Source organism: Pelobates fuscus, chromosome 12 (assembly GCF_036172605.1).
Source record: "Pelobates fuscus isolate aPelFus1 chromosome 12, aPelFus1.pri, whole genome shotgun sequence".
Classification (NCBI taxonomy): Eukaryota; Metazoa; Chordata; class Amphibia; order Anura; family Pelobatidae; genus Pelobates; species Pelobates fuscus.
The window spans coordinates 80,152,530-80,161,862 of NC_086328.1; the positions used below are offsets into that span (position 1 = coordinate 80,152,530).

The 9,333-nt window shown below is 40.9% G+C and overlaps 2 non-coding genes across 2 annotated transcripts; both read left to right on the plus strand.

Annotated features, from left to right (window-relative positions):
• Positions 1 to 401: 401 nt before the first annotated feature.
• TRNAK-UUU (transfer RNA lysine (anticodon UUU)) lies at positions 402 to 474 on the plus strand. Its single transcript has one exon. It is a non-coding gene; the product is annotated as a tRNA-Lys (tRNA).
• A 3,501-nt stretch (positions 475 to 3,975) lies between these two features.
• TRNAK-UUU (transfer RNA lysine (anticodon UUU)) lies at positions 3,976 to 4,048 on the plus strand. The gene has a single exon. It is a non-coding gene; the product is annotated as a tRNA-Lys (tRNA).
• Positions 4,049 to 9,333: the final 5,285 nt, after the last annotated feature.

Sequence of the window (9,333 nt, forward strand, 5' to 3'; positions counted from 1 at the left end):
TAACTGCCTATTTCAGCATTTGTAGTTTTATCATTCAGAGATATCAAAAGGTCTGCCCACTATATCCTGGTAGTGGTATTACACAACGTTTCAGTATTAATCTAATGTAGTAATCCAGTCTGACAAAATGTATATTTGGCCAAAGCTAGGACTAAGTGTACATTTTAAAATCAAACTCAGCACCATGCAAAACAAGAACAGAGTACTGAGGCACGGTAAGAAGTTATACAAAATTACTCCTATGTGTGTGAAAGAGCCCAGAAAGGTATGACCAATTTAAAGTGAGTGAGTGAGCAGTGCAGCGCATGGTAGTTTTCATGGTCTGACACAATGCAAATTTCCATTAACTAACAGTATAGGCAATATCCTAAGAACAAATGCAGTGTTCAGATTTTGAAGGAGCCCGGATAGCTCAGTCGGTAGAGCATCAGACTTTTAATCTGAGGGTCCAGGGTTCAAGTCCCTGTTCGGGCGTTCCTTGAATTTTTATCATTCTTCAAAAACATATTTTGTTTGTTTCATGCAGTGTGAGAAATTGCCACATGTGATACTGGAAAACGTGGTAATGTAGCTTCAAAATTCTTTCCAATCATAAAGGGGAAGAACTTTTACATTCATGAAATTTACACCACGAAACAATAACCTATAAACTTGTCTTAGTCTTTTTTTGTGAGGTGTTCTCTTTTCTTTTTGTTTTATATTAAAGATGTTACAACATAATCAATTTCAGACAAGGTGACGCCCAGGTGACATTGCAAAAGAAGATAAATAGAAACATTGCTACGTTCCTGCTCTTCTTTGTATGCTATGCTGCCAGGTGCAAAGGACGGTGTTTCTAGCATTGATTGTCACGGAGCTAAGATGGAGGCACCTGACTGCAAGATAAAGATGTTATGATTTCCAGCATTTACATTTGTCCAATGTAGTTCCTCTATTATTCTACTCCATAAAATTATATTGAAAAATAAGGGATGTTTATGTCAATCTTTTATGTATCCTTATAGTATATCAATAAAGTTGTCTTCAAATATATACAAAATACAAAAAGAGAAGTCCTGCGCTTAAGCAGCAAGGACTACAACACACATCAGCCCCAATATATAGTAAAAACCAAAGAAAAGAAAATGTTACTTGCGCTTTCTCCTTAATCCCTATGTATATTTAGACAAATGGAGGTCATTTAGTTGCTCCAATGGCCATTGGAGGGATGCCCGCCTGCCAACGTCAAGGCAGACCCCCCCAAGCGGGTCCCAACACTGACCCTTCAGCCTGCTTCCTTGAGCTTCTGGCAAAGATATCTCTAATGAGACAGAAAGGGGTATTTTTTATATACACCCCTTTACTTATTAACCCTTAATAGGGAACACATGGGATGGGTAGCAGCATTGTAACCAGGCTGTGTGATACAAAGTAAATACAAATACAAAAAGAGAAGTCCTGCGCTTAAGCAGCAAGGACTACAACACACATCAGCCCCAATATATAGTAAAAACCAAAGAAAAGAAAATGTTACTTGCGCTTTCTCCTTAATCCCTATGTATATTTAGACAAATGGAGGTCATTTAGTTGCTCCAATGGCCATTGGAGGGATGCCCGCCTGCCAACGTCAAGGCAGACCCCCCCAAGCGGGTCCCAACACTGACCCTTCTTGGGACCCGCTTGGGGGGGTCTGCCTTGACGTTGGCAGGCGGGCATCCCTCCAATGGCCATTGGAGCAACTAAATTACCTCCATTTGTCTAAATATACATAGGGATTAAGGAGAAAGCGCAAATATATACAAAAGGTTGTGTAGGCGCTTCCAATATAAATATAACAATTAGCGTGGGTGTGAAAAAAGGTGTAATCCCTTAACACCTAAAGACAAAGTAAGACAATAAGAATAGATTCACACACACTGAAAAAGGTGCAATGTATAAATATACCACCTACTATAAGTATAAACACAAGTTGTCTTTAAACCTGTCACGGCAGCAGCCAGCTGCGATCCAATCCGAGAGTGATCTTGTACCTGGAAGGCGCACTTATGTGCGGCGCGTTCCCACAACTGCCCATGTTTAACGCACCTATGTTGCGGCCGGTTCCAGTCCTTAGATGCCAGCCGCTGCGTGCCTGGCTTCTGGTCTGTCCATTTTGACTTGTCATGGTTTCCCACTGTGGTTTATCCAAGAGCGCATTTTAGCACACAAACAAATACTAACGCTAACTTTGGCCAGTGTTTTTGTAACCAAATGGCTACTAAAAAAATACCCCATTTGCAATACTTTGGGTTGTCTACTATTGCAAATGGTATGCCATTATGGGTGTAAATTTAATTCCTGGGCTACTATACAGTCTCAAAGGCAATGTAACCAATCTGGCGAATTTCAATTTCAAATGTAACGTGCTACATTTGACCCTGTAACTTCCCAACAACATAAAACCTGTACATAGGCGGTTCTGTTTTACACGTGAGACTTTGCTGAATACAAATATGTGTATTTTATTGCAGTAAAAGCAAACAGTATTATGACATTGACAGTTAAAATGTCATGTAGAACTAAAACTTTTTTTAAAATTCTTATTTTCTCCCATTGTTTTCATATTAAATTATGTTTCATAGCTAAATATTTGATATTAAATGAAAGCCCTGTTTCCCCTGAATAAAATGATATATATTAAGGGGGGATGCATTTAATATGAAAGAGGTGAATTATGGTTGGACAGACATGTAGCGCAAATGCCAGGTTTTGTTTACGTTTTGTTTTGTTCACAACGTGTACATTTGGCTCAGTCCTTAAGGGGTTAAAGGGATAAGCCACTGCAGCTTAATGTAGTTGTTTTGGTGGCTGTAGCATGTCCCTGCAAGTCTTTACATTGTGGCCCTGGGACACCTCTTGTGGCAGTCACTCAGACAGCCACTAGAGGTGATTCCGAGACACTGAGCCTATGTTCAGCGTCTCCACTCTCTGCATGGAGGCGCTGATTCAATGTATCTCTATGAGGAGATGCTAATAGGCGAAGCACAGACATTTGTTGCGCATGCGCAATATCCTCCCAAAACTTTACTACTGTTTTAGACTAAAGCTCTGTCAGTATTACAGTATGATCCAGCACATAGAATTGTGTAACACAGAGGACTGATAGGTAACGTATACCGGACCTTAGAATGGCCGGACTAACGTACCAAAGAATAGTCAGAAATAGCCGAGGTCAATGGATACAGAAAGAGACACAACGATAAGGAAAAGCCAGGGGTCAGGGATGCCAGAAAACAGGGAAGTCAATATCAATGCCAAAGTCAAATAACTAGAAAAAACAGAATCAATAACGCGCTCTCGGACAACCACAAGGGAAACCACGACAGGACACTGAGCAAGAGGAGAACTGGGCCTAAATACCCTGCCTGTGGATCTGATTGGTTGTAACCGGCCTTATTTGCATGATTGCTGCTCAGCACAAACCCTCCTGTGGATTGATTGCTGCTCGGCAAAACTTTTCCTGTCAGGACAGTAAATGCCATTAATCACATTTTTATGTGCAGATGAATACGTGACAATCTCTTTTCTTCCAGTCTAAATGTGTGACCTGCGTGTCCTATGTATAGTCCTGTTTATGAATAGATTTCCAGACAATGCTTTGTAATGGCCCCGTAGATATTTGTATAATGCTATCATTTTCCCTCTGAGGCTGCGTTTTCTAAACCAAAGAGATTTCAATTTGTTAACCTTTCTTCAAAACAAAAATAATACAAAACTTATAATGGGATAACACACAGGTAACTTTTTTTGGTCTTGTATTATTTATGCATTTGGCGTGATAAACGCATTAGGCATTGCTCAAGTACAAGAGTAGTAAACTTTGAGGACAGGGCTTATTTTTGAGTTTTTAGTTGTAAAAATTGTTCACAGTCACAAGCTCGGAACAGAAGTAGAGTAATATAGCTCAATAATCACCATTTTCTTTCCAGGAACAGCATGACTGTTATGTACAGACCAGCCCGGATAGCTCAGTCGGTAGAGCATCAGACTTTTAATCTGAGGGTCCAGGGTTCAAGTCCCTGTTCGGGCGGTTTTTGAATTTTAAATTATATGAACAAACGGCACTTATTGCTTATAGAAGCAGTTTTATATACATAGATCACCAATGTGACTAATTCTTTCAGTTTTGTCTAGAGTTAAAAACCTAATTTAAAGGAACACTATTGTCACCTAAATTACTTTAGCTAAATAAAGCAGTTTTTTATATGATCATAAAAGCCTTTGCAAAGGGAAATGGGTGGTGTAGGGTGAAGGATTTAAAGGGAGCATTAATGTTGCATGCACCAACTTGGGCTTTGGAAAGGGGAGACGAGGGAATGGGACACAGAAGATATGCTGGCCCATTCAATCTCTATGTGCACTTGGGGAAGTTAGGGTGCCATGGGAGAGGAAGCTATGTTATGAGGTTTGGGGTGGCCACTGGGCTACTCATTGGGGAAGAGATCACACCCAAACTACTGTCCTTTGGTTGGAATGTGTTTGGTAAAATACTGCTTGTGCCTCTTGGGGGGCTCCTTTTGGTACTGGGCTCTCTCTTCGCCTATACTTTACAACCCATATTATTGCATAATAGGAACAGGGGAGGGTGTCCTAGTCCTTAATGGACTTAATGGAGCTGAGGTGATGGCAGCTTTGAAGGCATCCTTTACAGAGGAGGAACTCGTTGGACTAGAGCTATTAAGGCACCTAGACTAGAGCTATTAAGACCAGGCACGTCTGGTTGGAAAACTATAAAACATTTGGCCCCTTATGGATTCCTAGGCTAACCCTGGCCTTAAACTCAATTGTAGAGGGGGTAATCTTTCTAAATCTATTAACTCTCATCCCATTTCGCAATACTACACAAGGAGGGAAAGGATCCATGACAAAGGACAAGCTACAGGCCAATATCATTGTTAAATGTCATAATAAAATCATGCGGTGGTTTGCCATCTAGCACTAGCGAGAAGATACAATATACCATTGTTGTTGCTGTCAACAGTTGGTGAGAAAGCTTTTGACCGGGTGTTCCATGAGTGCTACCCTCTCAAAATGCACAGTTCAGACATGGATCGCTTCACTCTACACCTGTCTCAGTGAGCGAGTGCTGGAGAACTGTCTCTGTCTGATGTCGTGCAGACATATAATAGCGCCAGACAATTAGAAAGGGGGACAGGGAAATGTGAAAGGTTTCAGATCGGGGGACAGGGAAAATAAAATGACAGCACATTTTGCATCCCCATATTCATTTGCATTGGTGAAGAGACCAGATGAAATATTTAGTGGTTTGCATCACTTCCGACCCAGAAAAGCTGTACCACAGGAACTACTTGCAGCTTCCAAATGGACTTCAAACGTTGGGATTACCCACACATGACCGGCTGCAGAGAATCTCAGTTTTAAAAATGAACATCCAGGATTCTATACTTGTTGCAAACAGTCCCTTCTTTCTTAATGAGGGTTTTTTTTTGTTTGTTTTTAACTCTGTTTTTAACTCTTGAGGTCTATTGTGATTGTATATGTTTGGCGGTGGGTGGCCTTTTGGATATGCCTAGGTACTACTTCACTACTGCTCTGCAAAGGGTACTGGAATAGCATATATCCTCTATGAAACTGTGGCAGACACTTGACATGGCAGGTTCTAATATCCTACTCCTTTCTCTGTTATGGAACACTTCCATGGTCCTAGTTAAGAGACTGACACACAACACTCTGGTATCACAAACACTCCAAGTGTGATTCTCCATTCGAACGCCAAGCCCCTTGTTACCTCTAACGCAAAGGAAAATAGGACGATTATCAGCCAGGGATATCAAGTTTTTAGGTTAGAAATTGTTTATTCTCATCGGACAGGTGATGGGCGCAGGTGACATACAGGACTTGGAACTGTTGGGTGTTGGGAACCCACTGCCTTAGGAAAATATTGATATATGCAAATTAAACACTTTTATCTAACCATTCCTGACAGGGAGGCATTTCATAGGTAATAGACCTGGTTTGAAACCCTGTGTGTGGGGAGCGTCGATGTCCATCTCGAACCTTCACCAGATAATGTTACTGGATGGGGGGAGCCTACTCTGTTAACCCCTTAAGGACCAAACTTCTGGAATAAAAGGGAATCATGACATGTCACACATGTCATGTGTCCCTAAGGGGTTAAAGAGAGAATCATTGAAACTTCTTTCACAACTACGTAATCAATAAAGTAAGGTCCTTATCCTACACCATAAGAGTTTTATCAGCTCGAGATATTAGGAAGTCAACTAAAAACTTCTCTCAGTGGTACCGCAATTTTTACAAAAGATTTTCCCATCAGTTTCTCCAGACTATGAGATGTGGAGGGGAGATAGGATTAATCAGGCATATTTAGATACCCTCACAGATATGACACCCCACCCTTACTTGCATACTAAAACAACTTACTTCATGTCAAACCCCCACCCCCACAAAACAGCCCTGATAGAGGAGATTCAAACAGGCAAATTCTTGATATACTATGAGGGTTAACAGAGTCAAACACACAAAACAATGGTACCCAATGGATACTTGGGTATCTTGTTGAGATAGGACAACAGGTTAAGGCGGTAATAGGTAAGCCCAAGACTAAATATCTTGGTAGGTTGGGATCATCCTTGCTTTGGCTATAAAAAATTAGCTACCTGCTCAGTGGAAGAAAAGTAGTAGAATTATATAACAAACATGAGGTTGAGTGGCAGGCATGCAGAAGAGATGGCGCTAGCTTTTCTTCCTGTCCTGTCCTCTCCTCTCTTCTATCTTCCCAACTCTGTATTTTATATGGATTATTCCTCTGATAGCGTCGGCCATGGTTAAGCAAAGGTCGGAATGGATTTAAAACAATACCAGCTAATATGACAAATGTATACGTTACATAATACTCTATCCTTGAAACTGTATTGGAACGGACTGTACCGAATTCTCTTACATGTATGTTGTAACCGTCAAAAAAAAAAAATTGTACTGTTTCTTAAGATTTATAACAAAGATAACCAAAACCAGAGCCTGTACGAATCACACTGATCATACTCACTTCACTTCAAATTTCGCATGTGTAAACTGGTCAGACATGCCCAATCCACATTTCCAGCACTCTTACGGATAAAACACTAATTAGTTAAATCAATGTGCCTCCCAGAGTGGGTGTGGAAAACATAAGAAAGAAGACGCAGTTAAACAGGAAAGAGTATATTTACCAGCGTTTATTCACCCTGCACAGTGAGGCAACTGTCTCATTCAAAACTAAAGCTTTTGAATGAGTCCATGGTCTCAACGTAATGCTCCTTTAAAGGGACACTCTAGTCACCAGAATAACTACAGCTTAATGTAGATAGTCTGAGTATAGTCAGTCCCTGCAGGCTATTTGCTGTAAACACTGCATTTTCAGAGAAAAGACAGTGTTTACCATTACTGCCTATGGACACCTCTAGTGGCAGTCACTCATACGGCCACTAGAGGTGCTTCCTGAGTCAGTGCTGCACAATGGGTAGGGTCAAGGAATAGAAAGAATAAAGGAAAATAAATGTATTATTTTGTAGGCATACAGACCACCATCAAATAAGCACGGGACACACACACAGTATCAGCATACTTTGCATGCTAATGTCGGATGTAAAAGATTAGCAATCGGACGATTATCTGCCAATATTAGGTATTTTCGGCAATATCGGTATCGGCCAATAGAGATACCGATATTGCCGATAATACATACCAGGACCACCCAGCCTATTACAAGCCCGGAGGTCCTGGGGGGGGCCCACAGCAAGCGCTTACTTACCTTTCCAGCAGCTCCCTTCAGCTCTCCTGTCTAACAAATATATTCGGGGCCAATACAAACCATTGTGTGGAAATCTATTCACAAACCGGACTTTACATAGGACACGAGGCCATGCGTTTAGACTGGAAGAAAGAAGATTTCGTCTAAGGCAAAGGAAAGGTTTTTTTACTGTAAGAACAATCAGGATGTGGAATTCTCTGCCTGAAGAAGTGGTTTTATCAGAGTCCATACAGATGTTCAAACAGCTACTAGATGCATACTTGCAAAGACAGAATATTCAAGGATATAATCTTTCAATGTAGGGTAATAACTGCTTGATTCAAGGATAAATCTGACTGCCATTCTGGGGTCAAGAAGGAATTTTTTGTCCTAGCTTGTTGCAAAATTGTGCTTCAAACTGGGTTTTTTTTTGTATTTTGTTTTTTTTTGCCTTTTGGATCAACAGCAAAAAACAGGTGTGAGGAAGGCTGAACTTGATGGACGCAAGTCTCTTTTCAGCTATCTAACTATGTAACTATGTAACTATGTAACTCTTGCGAGACCCGCGGCCGTTAGAGCGTTGCCACGGTTTACCATGATAACGCTCCGCGCGGCATGCAGGCCGCAACATTTACACAGGGAGCTGCTGGAAAGGTAAGCACTTGCTGCGGGCCCCCACTGTACTTTCATGCCACCGGACCACCAGGGAATACTATATCCCCCCCTACCTGGTAAGAGGGGGGGGGGGGAGGAAGAAGGAAGAACTAAAAAAAAAAAAAAAAACATTTAAATCTTTTTTTAAAATGCCCCTCCTCCAACCCCCCCCCCCATTTTACGCAAACACTCTGCATTCTATACATACCACACAAACACACACACTACACAAACACTGCATTCTATACATACTACACAAACACTGCATTCTATACACACTACACAAACACTGCATTCTATACACACTACACAAACACTGCATTCTATACACAGTGCATGCACTATACACTGCATGCACTATACACACACTACACAAACACACACTCTGCATTCATTATATACACACACTGCATTCACTATACACACTACACAAACTCTGCATTCACTATATATATACACACACTGCATTCACTATACAACACACACTCACTGCATTCACTATACACACTATACACACTATACAACACACACACTGCATTCACTATACACACTACACAAACACACACAGCTCCCCTGTCTAAACACACTGCATCCACTACATGTGGCATGTCGATTTTGTGCATTTACCTTTAGAAATAGTTTATTTTTTAAAAATGGGAAATGGACAGAATATCGTCAGGTTATCGGCTATCGGCTCTAAAAAAAATCAATATCGGTGGATCCCTATAAAAGATTGTTTATTTTTGTCTAAAGGCCTTAGTGGGAGTTGTCTAAAACCTACTACAAGCGTTAAAATTGCTAAATGGAAACATTACCATTTCTCAAAAGGGCGTAGCATCTATGCACCAAAATCACTTAATTAGATTGTGATGCTTAGACTGTCCCTTCCAGTTATGTGCAACTGAACAACC